Genomic DNA, 19,541 nt, shown 5'->3' with positions numbered 1-19,541 from the left:
CCTAACCAACTCTCTCCATAACATCATCTCCAGTGAGGGCTCCTTTTTCATAACTTTTTGCTTTATATTTTCCATAACACTTAAATGAGTCGGAAAAAACCTTGTAATTAAGGCACTTGACTGAATGAAAAGCCTTGATAACAAAAACTGAACATTTTCCTTGTTTCCAAAGACACACTGGTTAAAACCTGGGTCAGAATATATGACCTCGATTTCCATGGGAGTTTATAAGAGGAAGTCCAGTGACTGTAGAGGCATTATAGGATTGCAGGATTGAAGAATATTTGCCATTGCCAGGTGTAGGCGCTGTATCAGTAGATGTAGATATGCACCACCATTTCTGCCTTTTCCCATTTGCCCATCTTCATGCTCCATCCACACAAGGCAAACCCAAACACCTAAGGCACACAGGAACCCTGAAACCACACGCAGCGACACGCAAAACTTGCGGTCACGCAAAACAACTTAAACACCCAGTGTTTGCTGGATGCTAAGAAAGAATAATGGATCACTTTACAGTGTTCTGCCCAGTTGACAGCAGGGAACTGAACGCAGGGTTGGTAGGGTTTGCAGTCTTGTCCATGTGCTTCAGGCATTGAGGGCTCTTGTGGCCAAGGCTCAGGAACAGTACTCAGGAGAACTGACTTCATTTCCCACCTCTGTCATGGGCTTCCCAGGCCACCTGGCCCAGCTACCCAACTTGGATGGGACCCATCTCATCTGTCATTGTCTAAACTAAACTAGTTGCTCGGCTCACTGTGGGCAGTGGAGCCAGGGAGGCTGCCCCCAAGGGAGATTCATCCCCTTTGTAGTAGGATGGGGTAAATGTGGCCCTGCAGGTCTCTCATAGAAAGCTCCATTTAGGTGAGATGAATCCCAGCCTGTAATTCAGCTTCTCAAACATCCTTCTGTGTCTGACCCTGCTGATTCCCCTTAACTGCTCTGAGCACTCATTCCTCACATGTAAAATGGGAATAACAACACTTTCTTTGTTCCACCCATCATTATTTTGCATTTAATATTCTTCAACAGAGAGCCTAAGAGCACAAGTTTAAGTAACAATGCTGGTATAAAAAGAGATGGGTTTGTAAAACAACAGCTATACCTCATTGCACATTGTTTTGCCATATGCATCTGCCAAAGTACCTTGACCCAAAAGAGCAAATTTTAACATAATGCTAATTGATACTGAGTGAGGTGAATGTTTTCATTCACAAAGTGTGTGTGGTGTTCACAGGAAGGAAAAAGGCAGGAAAGCACATTGTTTGTTTGTTCTTTAAAGAAACAAATCTTCTAACCTTTAAGGTTTTTGTTGCACATAAAAAGGAAAATGATCTTTTGTTTCTTTCCTTCTGCAGTTCTAACTCTAAAGGAGATATGACAAGGGTGCTGGACAGATTTTTTCAAACCTAGCAGCAAACAGGTTGGCCTCTCAATCCAGAGCCTCATTCTTAAACATGTTCCAGTTTTCAGGGGAAATACCAACTTCAGTATGCCACTTCAATCTGAAAATTATGGCTGTACTCTGGTGTATGTCTACAAGAGTCCACGGACCCCTGGGTAATCTAAACAGTAATGTGGGTAGACTTTCTAATGCTTGTACTGTCTTTCCATATTCATTGTCTATTTGTCTCATTCCCTTCCTCCCTATCTTCCATGCTCATCAAGATAAATTTGGTTTCATAAAATTAATAACCTTAACCCCCATCCAAAAAAAGAAAGCCAGCCCACAAACATTTCAATGAATGGGGCTATTCACAGGCTTAAGTCTAAGCAGGTGCTTACTGCATACTGCATACTGACTATAGGAAACAACTTCAGTGTTCCTAGCTCAGCCTGTATGAATGGCTTTTCCAAGAAAAAATTTTTATAGAATTTTTAAAACAATGAACCAGTTAAACTATCATCCTTCTTGAGTCTTCTCTTTGACTTCCATTATTTTTTTCAAACAATTCCCCCCCAAAATTCCTATTTTCTTTTGGTGGTCAACAGATGACAAGCTTAAAACAAATTGGCTAAAATTTGGCCGAATTGGAAAATGTAAAAATGAGGCTCAGCAGGGTAATATGGTTGCAGTCTTTGCTATTGGTTCCATAATGAACTGAACAAGTTTCATCATGTCCTGTACATTCAGCTTAATTGGCCAGGTCTCTCCAAGAAAAGACAGCAGTATTGATTTACTGCACTGTATAAATATGTTTATAGCTTGGCACTAGCACAGCTATGCTCACTTTTTTCCAATGTAGATTTCAAATAAGCCCTTTGCTCAAATGAGTCTATTAACTTTAAAGTGCTTAAAGCTAAAACTGAATTACGGGAGGCAAGCTTTGGGGGTTACAGCCCAAGACAGCTGGGGAAGGCTACTGGAGTCTTCTTTTAGTCCCAGTTGTGACTGATTTTTAAGCATCACTGGTGGAAAAATAATGAAATAAGTAAAAGCAAACCTGGAAGCATACATAGCTTTGGACCAGGTTGCCTTTTACTTCTGCTGGTGCTCAGACCCACCTAATTCCATGGACTTAGCAGAATAGCTCTTAATTTAAGTAAATATGAAATCAGAATATAACCCATTCATTCCTTCTTTTTATGAATTTAATTGTGAATAGTCACATTTCCCTTCTGTTTTTGCGTGCTGTGCTGGGGTATATTAAATTGGGAGGAAGATCATCTAACTGTGATCCTTCCAGGAGTGTATTTCAGGCACCTGCTTTGGTGTCTGGTGTTTTAAATAGCTGGAAAAGAGTTCCCACTCTCCCAGCCTACGGGATTGCACAGAACTCTGAAAAGAGTTCGTCAGTACTGCCTTGTGAGCTGCTGGAGGGGCCATGCCTCTACACTGCTCATGCTACTGTCATGTACAACAGCAATTACCATCCCTACAGGTTTATTTAATCAAGCAGAAAGTTTTAGCAGACCCCTAAGTACAATCCATAATTACCTATACCTGTTCAAGATTACGTCTCTCCAACAAAGTAATAAAAAATTTTCTAGTTGCTAATAGTTTGACTTTATCTGGAATAAAAAAACCCCAACCCCCTTAATACCCAAGGAGGAAAAAATGATTTACAGAGATCAGAATTAAATTAAGGGAGGTGAACTTAAGGATGAATGTCAAGAGGTGAAAATGCCATAGTAACATCTACTAAACTGTCAAACAACCTCCCAAGATAACTGAGTGATGGAACGCCAGGGTTTGAAGAGTTACAACTGCATTAGGCAAAGCCTTGGGAAAGAAATGACTGAGGAAGCAGTGTGGACTAGCTGTAACAGGGCAGGGATAGTGCATGGCAATTGAAAGCCATAGTGCAAGCTTTTGCTCAGACATTTGCAATGTAGAAAGTAAATTGGATGTTGGAAGGCACAGTGAACATACAATTGTCCTGCATAAAAATCTATGCATATTTCTCAGGTAGTGTGCTCTGCATAGCTTGAAATCCTAGCCCTGTTTACGCTAATAGGAGTTTTGCAGTTTAAACTAACATAAAGCCATCAGAAGATACCAGTGAATCTGGATTTCTGTCTCATCCTAAGCAAATAATACCTTAAAATTTCTTCAGACTTAAATGCACATACTTTTTCACAACAATCCTATGAGTTAGGAGGTCATTATTACTGGGTATTTCTGCTTTAAAATCTTGTTTTTAAAAAAAAGAAGTCTCCTTTTGCTTTTACAAATTCCATAGTATTCAACTCTTATATGTACAGATAGGAAATGAAATACAAAAGAAAAGCATTTCTCTAACTTGCTGGAGGAAGAAAAAAATACAACTGGTCTTTTTATGGAATAGAACTAGACACACTTCTGTGATATGTTTTGTTTTTTTCCCAAGGAGTTTGTTCATAGTTTCTGGTGGATAATGAGGAAGTATCTTCTGATCTGTAGCTGTCTGGGGATACCCTTTTCCAGAAGAGATTTTGAGCACGACATTATCACAAGTTATAGATTGATTTGAGAATGCACTGCTGCTCTGTGAATTGGGCACCACTCCCTCTCTCATCTGTCATATATTACAGAAAGATGCCTGCTGATTAGTTTTTGTGCCAGTGAATTGTTATGTGATGACTGAAAAAAACTTACCTGTGTACCAAGGTCAGGATATGATGTCCCATTCTCTACAGAGATTAGCTCATGTTGTCTTGTTTCCGGATGACAGCCATCCAAAAGAGCTGCAAATGTTATAAAGGGATGTAGTTTTTAATTATAAATTATAATGCGTTGGCAATACATTAAAACAAAAATTGAACTTGCAAACCTTTGCAGAGTACCTAAATTTAGGAAACAGTATTTTAACTGCAATATTTCCTGGTCTCATTAGAATTAGAAAATACTGGATTGTATAGAATGTGGTTCAAATTGAAGCTGTTGTCATGAGATGAGTGAAAATTCACTGAACCTGCTTGGTAAAATATCCACATGCCTTCATTTTTGATACCTCACTCCAAGTAGAGATAGCTTTTACTATCCAAAACAAAGGCACAGAGGAGATGCACTGGCCCTGACCTTTTCTGTTGTTCTGTGGAGATTATTGTGTCTGCATAAAAGAAGCAATGACAGCAGAGCAGCTAAGAGTGAGGAAGTAATCAAACCAGATTCAAGACTGAACAAACGTGGAAAGAGGAGCTGCGTGACACAGACAGGGAAAGAGTTAGTGGGCTGAGTCCTGACTGGAGGAGACCTGGGGCTGTGAGAAAGAAACCATCTCCTGTGGTTTGACTCCTCCTGGGACTGAGGAACACGACTTAGAACACTTTTTGTAAGTAAGCAGGATTGCTTCAAACATACCTGGTAACAATACCAATTTTTCTTCTTAACACAAAATATATGGTGACCCCTGTATTTTGTACAACCCCTTAGATCAGGTTACTCATCATTAACTGGCTCTCGCTTTACGGCCTCAGCCATTAGGCAGTGCTGCTAGACCCTTTTGTCTTTAAGTTTGTGTCTGTTCAGGAAAAAAGTGCCTTTCTGCCTTCACTAGGTATGCCCAAGGGCTCAAAACAGAGACATGGAAAAAGAAATGGCCATAGCTACTGTCCTGGCTCTTGTGTAGATGTTGGCTTTCCCACACCTTCAGGTTAGACTACTGCCACTGAACAGCACATCTCATCTACTGGAATGAGCTTGATGCAATGAGCTAAACCCCCACTTTATATTTTGGAAGGTTTATCAAATATGATTTTTGATTTTTCCCTGACTAGCCACATTTGCTGTTTGCATGGTGATACTGTTCCAATATTTTCCATAGGGAAAAAGAGAGAGAGGCTAAGCAGGATGGTAGACCAGCGATCTCAGTAGAGCTCTGCAACTGACTGTGTGATCTGAGGTAAATTGTTCTCTCAGCCCCACATTCTTTTATAGTTGTAGAAATAATAAAGTGTATCCCAGAAGGCTATTATGAAATTTGCCTGTTATATTTAAAAGGGCTTAAGACTCTCAGCCGCAAGGATGTTGTGCTTCCTGCAGTGTACCCATGTACCCTCTCTCTTTCTGTAGTGTAGCTAATACCTTGATATTAAGGAGTTTTAATTACAAAGACATGGGGTTTCTTTTTTTTGTTGTTTTTAAACTCAGAAGTCAAAAAACCAGTATAATAATTTTACAGATTGCCATGAAAAACAGTCAGTCAATGAAAGGTTTTAACACATTATCCCTTGCTCCAGAGGGAAAAAAATGTTGTCTGCTGCAATTCACAAACTCTATTAACTAAAAGGGATAGATGGATCTTAGAGATACAGCAGCCATGTGTAATCAAAAGAAAAATCTGTCCTGCTCAGTCACATTGTCTCATGAGAATAGAAATGCTAGAATGCTGTGACCTTCATAAAGTTTGGGCCCCCTGACAGTACACAGTGTTTCCTTGTATTTCTTCATTTGCAAAAAATCAAGGCAACACTTCAGCAAAACAGGCAGTCAAATCATACAACATCCCTGCTATGCAGAAGTTCACCACCAGGTAGCTGATCCAATCAAAATGTACATATTCTGCCTGGGACACAACATGAATAGTTGTGATGGAAGCTGAATCTTTCATTTGCTCTTTATATTTTCTGCCAGTTTTTTGGTTTTGTTTTCCTCCCTTTTCTTCCTTTGCAATTGTCAAGGAAGCATCTGTGTGTTTTATTAAACAAATGTTACATATTAAAAACCTCTTGCTGTCTGCCAGAAAGGAAAACGGCATCTTATTTGAAAACAATTGTAATCGTTGCTGCTGTCTTGTTGCAAGTTATGCCCTTAAAAAATGATAGGGACTTATTTAGTAGCAACTGATGCCGAGAAAAAGCATTTTAACTAAAGCAGAAATTTAACTGTTGCATTATCTTTGGGAAATACGATGGTTATTTCAAACACCATAATACCAATTGTGCTCTTAGATGTGTTACTATCACTTCAAGGAGAAAGTATCTAAGGGATAGAATAACGATATTTTTTCCATGACACTTCTGTCTGCCTATCTTGGTGTTGTAGTTAGTGAATGTTCAGTTTGGCCAAATGCAGTGAGGTACTGAGATAGTGCCTGTCTGACAAAAGTGAAAAAAAGTTCTGGTCATAATTCATATTTCATTTGATGTATGGGCCTTGTGACAGTGATGACTCAGGCTCTAATTTGTTATTGCCTCTAACTGGTTGTCTACAGAAAAATCAGACTCTAGCTTACTCTTGCAATAGTTATTTTGCACTAACTTCCCATGTTGGCACTGTTATTCTGCACATGTTCTTTTCCACAGTCTTTATTTTGATTTTGTTTTAACCTATACTGCATAAAGGCTGCTGTTGTGTGGAGTAAGAAAGTCCAGGTGTTGGTTAGACACAACCACTGAAGTTTCACTTCAGTTTTCTCTTATGTTAAATAAATTCCCTGGGTAGGGAAGCCCTAAACCTAGTGAGTGGTAAGTGTTCGTCTGTGCTGCAGGAAGCAGTGCGATGCAGATGCAGCCTGGAGGCTGTCAGGGCAATGAGTTCTACCTGCTCATCATACTAGCACAGCTAAACTGCTGTTAGTAACAGAACTAGTGCAAATATTGTAATACCATCCTGGAATATGCCTTGGAAACCTTGCTTTAAATTTGTATACTATCAAAGCCTCTCTCGCAACAGAACTACAGCCACTGTATTTCGCAGTTACCTGCTATTTAATCAACATGCATTTCATGCTATTGAATATAATTTTCCTCTCACACTTTATGGAAAACAAGTAAGTATATTTGTATCATAAATTAAGGAAGGATTTTATAAACGCTAGGTAATACAGTATATAAAAAATGTGGGAAGTAGTGCAAAGTTTTTATCCTTGCTGTTCATTCATATGGGTTGGGACAATAATTCAGATGAGGTGAAGCCCATATCGCAGTAGAGGTTTACTTTTAACTAGAAAATCAGTAGCATAACTAGTACTCACAGAAGTAAAGATGTCTGAGAAAAGAGGAAAAAAAGTTTTAGTCATATTTCCCTACCTTGTTAATGTAACTGTTAGTTAGTCCTGTTCCTAATGGTCCTGTTACTGTAAGTATCCCTTTAAAAATCTAATGAGCTATTTATTTGTGGTCAGCTTTTTTAAGAAGTTCTGCCTTTGAATGATGTGATTTTTCTCAAGGGCTGATTACATCTTTGGAATTCCAAAATACTGCTAAGTGAAATGCTCACATTTCCATCTTCTCTCAATCTTTAACAAATAAACTGAAGATTATTATTCATTATTTGCACTGTGATAGTACCAAATAATTCCATTCCTAAGCTAGAAACTGTTAGATGAGGCCCAAAGGCCTCCGCCAGAGAACAGAGGAATGCGGTGAAATTTTAGCTATTAAGGTTGATATAGTAAAGTTTTATCTATATAAAAAATCTCTGGAGACTCCTTGCTGATATTTTGGTACCTTCCAAACAAAGTTCTGAGCAGCTGCAACTTTGTGGTGGCAATTTGGGAAATACAGTACTGAAAATTGGGAGTCAATTATGTCATGCCACATAGTATTTCACATAGTGGATGGTACAATATTTATTGCCAATTGAAGCATGTCATCCTCAGGAATACAGGCTCCCTGTTAAACCTCTCGTTCCCTACATTGCACTCTTAGAATCATTTTTCTTTGTAACAGCTAATGTTTCAGTCTGCAAAGAGCATTTATACTTTTATGACTTTGAGATGATCTGTGGAAAATGCACACACATATTGAAAATTTCTGCTGGGTAAAATTCATCAGAAGTCTTTTCTCAGGGAAGGATCTGGGAACGCTCTGGTCAGAAATATTCACACATATTTTGAATACTCTAGCCTTTCAGTGGAAGAATCTCTCCAATTTTGACTTTGAAGCTATATTGGGGAACTACAAAGTTGCTCTGTGAATTGCAGATCTCAACTTTAAAAAATATGCCTCTAATTGTTAAAGTGGGGAGGGTTTAATACATTTTCCTTTAAACAGAGTTCTAACTTAAAAAACCCACATAGAAACTCTAACTTAAAAATCCACATAAAATTTGTCTTCTGAAGTATTTATTCATTCTTCTAATACTTTTTTTCAAATTACTGATTTGAAAAAAGCAAACTCAGTATTCTCTGTTTGACCTCAGGAAATATCAAAATATACTCTAATGTAGAAGAAAAGAGTCTGACTAATTTTAAAAGAGAAATACAGGAAGAATCATATTTGTCTGTCTTGTCTTGTTGGTCCTATACAAGGAGCAGTGACTGGTGATGCTGGCTCTTTCTTCCCAGAGGGGAATTCCTAGATGTGAGCTGAATGTAACAGCCTTGCGGGGTAAATTGGATAATGGTTAAATAACAAATCAGCATAGTGCTACTTACTGAGTTTTCAACACTAAATGATTTGGCCAAGCCAAATGTCAGGAGTCTGAAAGCCAAGTTCCTAGGATCTCATTGGCAAGAAAAGAGGCTAATACATCCATCATTTATAGAAAGTGGCTGTGAAGAATTTGTCCATGCCCTCCCACTGGTGAGAAATTTCAATATACACTGTATAGCAGTTGATGGTGTTATATCACATAGACTGTTTGCAACTGAAACTAGTGGAGTAGCTTGTCTTTATTAAGACTGATCTACCATTAATAGAATATAAATATGACTGAGTGTAATGGCTTAAATCTGTGACAGCCTCAGTTTTGTCAGCAGTGGATTTCCATACGTTTTCAGCAGGGGATTTGGAACATTGGCTGAGTGCAGAATATTTAACATGTCACAGATTGTGCCTCTTGATTTCCTGTGCACACATGCACAGATTGATGAACTATGGTTGGGAAAAGCTTTATTTTTCCACCTTTCTCAAGAAATTGGTGAAACAGGAATTCTGCCTGTTACACTTGGTGTGTAAAGTACTTTGCAGAGTTCCAATAAAGACACTTCATCACCTTTGCCATAACACCTCATAGCCCCTCGTTAGCTCTTCTCTTTTTATGGTCTTGTAGGTAAAAAGGTTCATCTTGCTTAAATATCCCTAAGGCTACTAGCAAGAAAATATTGAACTGTATGTGAAAACACTTGAATATAAAAACAGATGCATATGTTCACCTTGGGGATAAATGCATTATGATACAGGGTTAAACTCTGCTCCAGTTCTATTAACGGCAATGCAAAGCAATCCCAGCAAACCCAGCAGAGTAGTTCTGAATTTACACCAGGCTAAAGGACCTCAGGATCGTCCTATGTTTACCATCAGGCCTCTCACAATCACATTTTCACTTATTCCATGTGGATCAGGACTTGTTGACAATTTCCTGGATTTCAGTTTGGAAGACAAGAGTTTCATCTTTGACCTTGTATCTCTGTCATGTGAGCATCTGCCTTGCCCACACACTATATATTGATTCAGTTCCCTTTTAGTTAAATTACATATGATGTAAGCTATAATAGCAATGCCTGCTCTTTTTTTCTGCTTCATTTTTGGCTTAGAGCAATATCAACATGGTCCTGATTTTAGTTTCTGCATTCATTTCTTTGCTTTTGTAACATTGCCTCAGCAAATATGGATGACTGCTCATGGGTGAACTTTCTTTCACCCTCTGCTGCTCCAGTCTGAGTTTTTTAAATCCCTTTAGGCTGAACAAATGCAGAAGATATTATTGACAATTTTCAAATAGTTCAAAGGTTTTGATATGTAGACACTCAGAAAGCCTGAGTATTATCTGAACCTAATCCAAATGTTCTGAAAACTTCTGAAGGCCTTACATGTCCTTATCTTTCCTTATCTTCACTAGGAGGACATGACAACTTCTGGTAGTGGCAACAGCATTACTCACAAGAAGCTAATGTGTGCTTACTCCAGCCACTGGTAGAAGACATCCCAGGGCTAAATAAATTGGTATCCATTTAGTAACTAAAGTACCTAGTCGTAATAAGAGAGGCCACATGTGGCCTACATATGGGTGTTTGCAGTATCCAGCTGAAGCAATGGGTGTCCCTCAATTATCTTGTTTGGAAGACTTTTATGTTCTAATGAGTCATTAAAAATTTGATCATCTCTAATTCTGCACAAAATCACATGATGATTAAAAGCAAGAGGAACAGAACCATTACAAAAAACCCAGCTGGATAGCAAGTTGCTCTGGAAGGCATTAGCAGTGACAGACACTGGAGTCTGAAAACCAGGAGCTGAGAAAGGCAACAGATAGGAATGAAGGGCTACCCTGAGAAGAAGCAAACTGGCATATTTTGACTCTGCTGTGATTCGGTTTTGTTTTCCATCACATCTGAGACAAAAAAGAAAAAAAGCCAAGTCATTTCAGTATAAGCATGTAAAACAACTGGCATCTTTCCTGAAACCTTGTAAAATGAGTTGTAGCTCCACACAACTAAATTGGCTGGGTTATACTATCCTGAAAAATTAGACATTTATAATGGGAGTGTTGACAAGCCCTTTACCGTAGCAACATAGTAGTGCCCATTTGGAGAATGAAGCAAAACTCCTGGGAAATAATTAAAGAGCATTTTGGTCATCTTGTGATACAAACATGAATTTTTCAGGTTATGTAGAAATAAACTGGAAACCCACAGAACAATGCCCAAAAAAAGAAAAAAAGTAACAAGACTGACTGATGTTTGTCCAAATGGACCTGAAAGGAAAAGAAAAGGATGGGATGAGATAGGAAAGGAAAGTTTCTGAGTAGCTGCAGTTCAGGAAAACCTCACTCTCCTCTCTTCTTCAATTTTTGCAGTCTGGTGATAGAGACAAAACTAACTCAACTTTTCATTAATCTTTTTTCCTTTATTTAGAAGAAAGACATTAATCATGACTTTAGATTCACAATTTACTGATGCAGAATCTTAGAACAGCATTTGTATATGCAAATGTGTTATTTCACTAGTCTGTGGCTATACTGTGTGTCAAACCAAGCTTTTTCGTTTTTATTTTCTAACAGTGCTATGCATAGTAGAGTCTATTTATTACATAGGCCATTTCCAATTCCAATTACTGTAAATTAAATTCAAGTAATTTCAATGAAATCAGTAGAGAACATCTAGATTTAAATTGATCTAAGAATATGGCTTTATACTGTAATCTGGCTCCTCAAATTCACTAATGACTGAATGAAATTTAGAAAACCATTCCCTCCAGCTCACTGTACTAATTCCCAGCTGAACTCCATCCTATTTTCTGCTGACATGGAGAAATAATGATGGTCAGTGAAAATCCTGAACAAATATACCCAAGAGTTATCACTCTCATGTGTACCTTTCATACTTATTTTGCTCAATACTTCCAGCATTTCTTCAACTCTGTTATTTTTTGCTCCAGGAAGCAAATTTAGTGCAAAAATTTTTGGGAGAAAATGAAGATTTTAAAGTTGATTTATTAATTGCTGAGTTCTAGCGAATAATAAGGTGATCTTCCAGTAATTTTTGTTAACATGGTAAATTTAAGAAGGTAGCTGGCCTTAAAAGGGACTTTATGGGTAAAACAAAAGTCAGACTTAAAACCAAGACTTGAAAAATCATAAACCATAAACCACAGGGAGAATTCAAGTCACAAAGTCTCTTCTTTCCCTCTTTGAAGGGCATCATCCACTTCTGATTTCATCGAAATTGCTTGACAGTGTACGGGTGAAGGGAATGTATTATTTTAACAATTAGCCTGCTATACATGGTGGTCTCCTTCTAATCAAAGGTGCAAGCCTGAGAAATTAAAAGGTGTGAAGCAGATATTGTCACTATGTTAAATCACTTTTATCGCTTTTTGTAAAACAGTATTGCTTAATGCCAGTGTATTTTCTAATGTACCCTAGCATCCCTAATTAGTTTTTTCTTAACCCATGTGGTGGGATTATTCAGTTTTAAATAATTTCTGCTGCAAAATGAGGAAATCATATATTCCAAATGTTGGCTGCATGAACCTTTGTGCAATTGCTTTTGGTTTGAGTTGCCTGATGCAATGAGTTTTCTAGTTCAAGAACTACTGTGAGAGAAAATCATGTGATAAAGGTGTAACCAGCAATGAATCAGTAAATAGCTGTTCCTCTGAAGATCAGCTCATTAAGAAGCAGACATCTGAATGAAATAAGATTCCTGGGGAGTCTGTGGCACCAGACATACCAGAAAGAGAGGCATGAAACCCTGTTATATGCCATGACCAAGCAAAAGGAATTTTTACCTAGGCAGGATTTGTGGTTAATATTCTGCTCTTGTGCTTAGCCTATTGAAGCCCCAGTGTGCTTTTGTTTATGATCTGGTTCTTGTTCAGCACATTTACATGCAACTAACTGTTCAAGTGGCTCAGTCACCTCTGGTACAAAACGGAGCTCAGCTGAAATGCTAAAGGCTACAGCTTTGTTTTCAACATGAAAAAGTCCAAACAAAAATATCTATTAGAACTTCTTTTTTTTGCTTTGACAAAAGCCTTAATGTTAGCTTCCTTATTCAATGGAATAGTGTTGTATGGATATTTTACAGCTGGTTAAAAGAATCCAAGATTATTTAGGTTTTAGCTAATCTTTTTTACTTTTAATTGAGTTTGTTAGTTGGAGATAGCTGAATGCCATGGCATTTGTTTAACTTTGCAGTTCACAGCTTAATTAAATACTTGATGTGCCAATCTCTAATCATGGTACTAAAAATAAATAAATAAATAACCCAATACCCCTATCAAATTTCATGGAAAAGAAGAGAAGGCTCTGTTAAAACATGGCAAGCAATCTTTTCTGCAAAACAGCAAACTAAAACACAGTACTACCAAGTGTTAAGAGATGCTGGCCTTTCACCCAATCTATTTAAATACACACCCTCTCCACAAGCAGCAGGTACACAGCTTGAACCACCACTAGGTTTTTAACTATGCACCAGGATTTTAACACATAATGAGACTACAATGGATTGAAGGGAAAGGGAGAAAGGCAGAAAAGGGGATGAAACTCCATGAATTAGAACTACAGCTTCCCGAGCACTTTTTTTTAATGGTTAGCTCATAAGTCGCATTTGTGAAATGTGATTAATGACAAAATAATTGAGTGCTGCACTCAAATGTCTTTCTGTCAACATACAGGTAAATAGAAATGGGTGTCAGAATTGAGTTCAGTTGAATTAAGCACCCTTTCTAGCCGGAGTGGGGAATGAGGCTATAGACTCAGTTGCTGTAAAGTTGCCAAGTGTTTTTCCTTTCTCATATCATGGCTCCATTACCCAATCATCCTGTTGTGATATTTGTATGTTTTTGCATTCAGCACAAAAAAGCTATATAAGCCAATATATATTGCTGTTGGTGCACTTAGCAGACATTACCGAACAAGTGAACAAAGACTTTAAATTCCAATAACAACACTTTTATCTTGATCAAATCCTCTGCTTTGCTCATGTTGTTTATCATAGTCCTGGCTTCATGCAAACAGGCTGAAGGAGGTGTGAGGGGAAATCCACTGAAGATAGACTGGGAGAGCTTTGGGACAGTGATCTGTTTGTTCATATTTTGCTATTGCATATTTGAAAAGGTCAGACCCAAATAAAACTGCCAAGATACGATATTCTACTGAGAGGAAGAAAATGGTTTATGTCTCAGCTTTGCCAAAAAACTATGGAAACCAGTACTTCATTTTGTGAATAAAGATGTAGGCACAAATACTGCCTCAAGCAGGGTGAAGACCACCCTTAGGCAGAAGTGTTAGGAGTTAAAGTGGTGAAAGGTTGGGGGTTTGCTTTGTTTTGCAGAACATTTGGGTGTGTATAACAGGCCTGTCTAAACAGAATTGGTGTGTCTGATGGCTGATCCAATATTCCAAGGAGGTCCTCTATTCAGAACTTGTTTTCCTTCCACACTTACCCTACTTTGTGTATTGTGCTAGATTATACTGGTTTCATAAGTGGCAGTCACAGTTACTGTCCATCTGGATATGTTTTGAGGCTCTATAAAGTTTTAACAACTGTGAAGGGGGAAAAATAGTAAAGTATGCAGCCGGTCTGAAGTGGTTATCTAGAGATTTAACCTACTGTCACCAGGAATGCACAAAGCACACTTCACATCCAGTGTAAAACTTACTTGAATCTGTAGTCATAGTAATACAGCAAAAAGTATTCTCTTATGACAGCTGATTTCAACAAGTTTTGTTCTCTTTATACCTATAACTTCTTAATAAATGAAACCTCTTATGGTTATAATATTAAAATCATAATAATAAAATCTCTACACATCTAATCTTGATTCAGGGCCTGCATAACTGAATCAGATACTTGATTAACTCTTGCACTTGTCCTATTGCTTGTTCTTTAATAAGTGGATTTTATGCTTTTCAATATCATTTAGTAAGATTTGGCTTTTTATAATTTATTCAGCATGCTATTCATTATGGAATGCCAATCAGTTCTCAAATGCTCATACATGCTTGTTACTAAAAAGTCCTCTTTTCTAGTTTGGATTTTTTGGAGCTTAATAACATTAAAAAAACAACACAAAAATACACAGGATGAGTTTAAACTTCACATACCTTCATGACACAGAACAGTTGTTACCACTGAAATAAATGTGATATATGCAGTCAGACAAGCCATACCAATAAATATTTGGAAAAAAAATAAGATGACGTAAACTGGCATCTATTCCGTATTCAGGTATTCACTGCCTGGTGACTAATTCTATATTTCAACGTAATTCCAGTTGCTCCTGATATTTCCAGTAAATGCTACCTTCAGTTCTCAAACATTACTGATTGAGAAGTAAGATCCCAAATTCCACAGAATGAAATTCCCTGATAGAGTCATTAGCACATTACAATAAATAGCAGGATAAATATATAATGTTCATATTTTGGAACAAGTGTGCTCACAGAGAAAAAAAATCGGTAAATCCACATACTATATTAATAGCCTGTAAATCTAGATACAGCAGATTTCCCCTTTGGTAAAGAAAAATATGTTCATCACAGAACTAACTAACTTAACCTATCAATCTTTATTAACTCATATCTATCTGATGATAGATTATCTGATTTCAAACATCTGGTGAGGTAAGAGCATGGTTCTGCAAGTAAACTACTCAGGTGCTTAACTTGAAGCTTTGGAGTAGGCCTTTTGAATTCAATGAGATGTAGAGTGATCATTTTTAAGTTTCAAAGTAGGAAGTATTAGGATCAAAGGACAAATCAGGGCTTTAGGAGTACATCTTTGTAAACCACCACCTTCATATGATAAATTACTTACCCATTTTCTTCTAGAGAGCCCAGATTGCCTTTGTACTACTCAAGAAATAAACAGGTGTATTTCATATGCCATTGCCATCTTCATGTAGAGGCAGGCCATCACATGTGAGCACAGAGGAGCACATGATACTTTCTAGCACTTTTATTCACTGCTGTCCTTGGAACTGTTTCAATCTCTGGCACAGTTAGAGATTAGTTCAGCTTCTGTTCTACACCAGAGCAGCCAATAGATAGCTTTAACTCCTGCCAGCTATAGGATGTGCTGGCCAAGCGGGAAATACAGATTTTCTGTGGATGGTGGGTAACCTAAGTCCAGAATTCTATCTAATTCTAAACCTGCTATGTTAGGGATGATACAAATGAATGGTGTACAATCACCTATGCCAGGTCTGTGCCATGTTGGGATTCTCCAGTATGAGAGGAGATGTATCAGTATGGCATGCCCAACTGAATCTTGAAGCTGGATCTCTATCCCCTTTCTGCTCACAGAGTGGTTCAAAAGGACACAGCACAAACTAAGAACTGGTCTCCAGTGTGCAAGTATATTGCTCCATTACTCCAGTCTTCAGTCAGTTCTAAATCTCTGTCTCCCAGGTTTACTTTCATTTGGGCTTTTTTTACCCCGATGTGTTGATGACTACACAGGAGAAGAGAGGCCAAATTACACAAAACTGTCCTGTTCTGATATATATAACAGTTAGTTACCCTCATCCCCCTGAGCAAAATAATACTTGTGCTGAGAATAGTGTCAGGGATCTTTGCATAACAGCCAAAACTGTGCCTGCAATTGCAAGCGTGATTTAAGTCTGTCTTGTTCATATACAGTTTTTTGATACTTTATCCCTTGTTTATCCCAGATAGGCCAATAAAATGTTCTCTTTGCCATTTGTAAGAGAAGATTAAACTATGTTGGGATGGAAAGAACCTCTCCTGCTGGGGAACGAAAAGAAAAAAGCTACTACTCCAAGACTATCATAAGGCAGAGATGCTATTAGAACAGTGAGGGATTTTCCTGTAGTTTCTCAGTACCCATCTGCAATAAATTTTTATTAGGATATGGAGGAAAGAAAGGCCTAAGCTAACCAGCAGGTTTAGTGGTTTAGAAAGCTGAGCAGTATGGCAAATCTTTGTTTTATGCACCCTGACAGGTTCTGCTATATCATACAGGTATTTATTTTTCTAATGCAATATTATAAATCATTGTCAGGTCATCAGCATTCCCACAGTCTTCCAAAGCATTTTTGTGTGTGTCAAAGGTTCCCACCAGAGCTGTAGGCTTAGGATGCTATATAAGCTCTTTTAATGGAGCATGTAGTGCTGAACTGTGCTCTGTTGCAACATTCCAGCTCAGAGGAAGAGGTATAAGGAAGGAGGTGGTCTCAAGAGTCACGGCTTAAGGATAACAGGAGACTTATATTAAAGACCACCTCTAGTGACTAAGGTTCTGTCTTAAATAATCATAGCAAAGAAACCAATACTTTATTTAAACAAAAACTTCTATCTGTTCACTTAGAGAAGGCTGATTATGCTAATAAGGCAAGTCATCTGATGATAATGTGTTACACGTGATATACTGTCATCAATCTAAGTGCTTCATAGGTACTGGCAGTTTATTCCTCCAGGTTAAGCAAGTACCATTAGCTCCATTTTATTAATTGGGGAACATGATTAAGGTTATTTGTCTAAAACCAAACTTCAAGTTCTCCGTGAGGATCCTAGAGTAAAGCAAGAGACCATCAGGAGATTCTAACCTATGACAGCCTTCAGAGGACAATCCTCCAGCTGAGTATAATTAGAGTGCAATGTGTGCTGGTTGTGTCTCCTCCTTTGCCTTGTTGATCAAACCAGCACCAGTTGCCTTTCTATTCTTTGGGTGAGTGAATACTTTCCTTTTTCTTTTCCTAAACCATGTATAGGAATGTTAAATGTTTTCTAAACCATGTTTCAAGAAGTGTTAAAAATGAAACAGAATTAAGCTCACTGGTTATTTTGTGAGAAGCTTACCTCTAGGAGTTGAAATTGTTGACCTCATCAGCTGGGTATGTGACTGAAGCCCTCAAACTAGGAAATGCCACTGCACATGCCAGGTTGTCACACAGGGCTTGCTTAGTCCATATCACAGTGATGCCACAGTACTCTTGCGCTGCCCTACTTGGCTAAAGGTTATAAGATCAAAGCTAGTCCCATGCTAAAGGATTTGAGGTAAAACAGGCCCTTTATTTTCAGACCATCTCAAGGGCTTTTGAAAGCAGGAGGAAACAAAATGACAGTTAATGGATCAGGGAGGGCCTGACCTAAGCATAAGGTTAAGTGGTGTGATAATCTCCATACTGAACTTGTCACTGTATAGCAGTTTCTCTAATGTGCTCAGTCACAAGGAGTACCTCTTTGAGCCAACCTCACAGACTTTCTGCCCATGCCATTTACAGTGAAGTTTGGGGTTCTGCTAAACAAGGGACCTCCCCCTCACCCCCAAATCACTTTCCTTTCTGTTCATTAAGGACTACTTTCCTCCAGGTTACATTCACTTAAAACCTTACCACAGTTCTGATTCACTTCTGTACACTATCATGTTTTAGTACTCTGATATCTGCCTTCAAAAGCAGCCTTTCTGAGAGACAAATATTTAATAGCGAGTGCTGACACTGACATACGCATACCATGGAAGATCTCTTTCGGGATTTACTTTTGTTCTATCACGTTTTCTAAATCTAAACCATTTCTTAGTTAGATTATGGGCTTTCTTTTTTAAGAATCAGTAACATTAACGCGTGAGTTCTTTGGCTGACTTTGTTGTTAGAGAAAGGAATGGTCTGGCTGAAGAACAGTTTCTTTTCAGAGTGTTGGATGAGCATATCAGTCAGATATATTTTTTCCTCTTTGAAAGAAAAATAAAACTAGCTGATGAATTGCAGAGTTTCTCTAGACAATGGCCTCTTAATGCTTGTCCTTAAGACCAGCACTGGCAATATTATCCACAAACTTCATTAAGGAAAAATGTCTTAATGTTCTCTCCTACACTGGGAAGATATCTGTAATGTCTCTGAAAAGCTAGCTGAGCTAAATCTGGAATTTCTCTGAAATCAGAAAAAGAAACTCTAAGCTAAGGCAAGAATCTGTGAGGATTTTTCCCTGATATCTTTCTCTGATATCCCACTTTTTCCCTGATATCTTGGGAGAGATTTGTTCCTGACATGCCCCAGTTCAACTCAACCATATACTCTTGTGACACTGTTAGGTTGGAGAGGTCCTTTACCTTCCAAGAATAACACCAATTTACTCTCACTGAAATACAACAGTATTTCAATATATAGAGAAGCAATAACCACCTGATAAAAAACAGAATGAATGGAGGTAGGAACGCTTATTGCGCTGAAGAGAAAAAATGAAGGAAACTACACTCATGCCTCATGCAGAGCTTCACTAAGGAAGATGACAGATGTAACGTCATGAATTCAGGATGACATATGATGTAATGAGGATAACTGAAGGTTGGTTATATTGTGACACTATCTGAAATTTCAAAAGTTCAGGATATGGAACAGGTAACAGGACCAACCAAAAGACACACCAGGGTAGGAGACGAACATTTGGTATATACACAAGGAAGAACTTTCATCTGAGCTGGGAAAATCAGATGAAACTTCTATAATAAGATAGATGGCCAAGAAAAATGGAAACGAACTGAAAAATAGGACAAAAATAACCCTTCTAAGAAACAGTTACTAAATTCCTAGACAGGATGAAAAGGATGCTAAGAAATGGTTTTGGAAATAGTGGCAGCCACAATCAAAAAATCTACTGTATTTATAACAAAGGAACACAGATATTCTGCTCTGACTTGTCTAAGAGCTGTATAACTGAGAAGGGAAGAATGATCAGAAGTTTGAGAGAGATTTATAAAAATAATTCC

At 38.0% G+C, this 19,541-nt stretch overlaps 1 long non-coding RNA gene across 5 annotated transcripts in view; it reads right to left on the bottom strand.

Annotated features, from left to right (window-relative positions):
- LOC106492145 (uncharacterized) overlaps nt 1-19,541 on the bottom strand; it is a 168,019-nt gene that overhangs the window by 60,733 nt on the left and 87,745 nt on the right. For all 5 annotated transcript variants that reach the window (XR_010884359.1, XR_010884361.1, XR_010884358.1 and 2 more), the window contains one exon: nt 4,079-4,167. This is a non-coding gene — a long non-coding RNA (uncharacterized lncRNA). The remainder of the gene's footprint in view (nt 1-4,078; nt 4,168-19,541) is intronic.

This window comes from Apteryx mantelli, chromosome 5, assembly GCF_036417845.1.
Source record: "Apteryx mantelli isolate bAptMan1 chromosome 5, bAptMan1.hap1, whole genome shotgun sequence".
NCBI classification, from domain to species: Eukaryota; Metazoa; Chordata; class Aves; order Apterygiformes; family Apterygidae; genus Apteryx; species Apteryx mantelli.
This window is presented reverse-complemented; position numbering and strand designations above follow the sequence as displayed.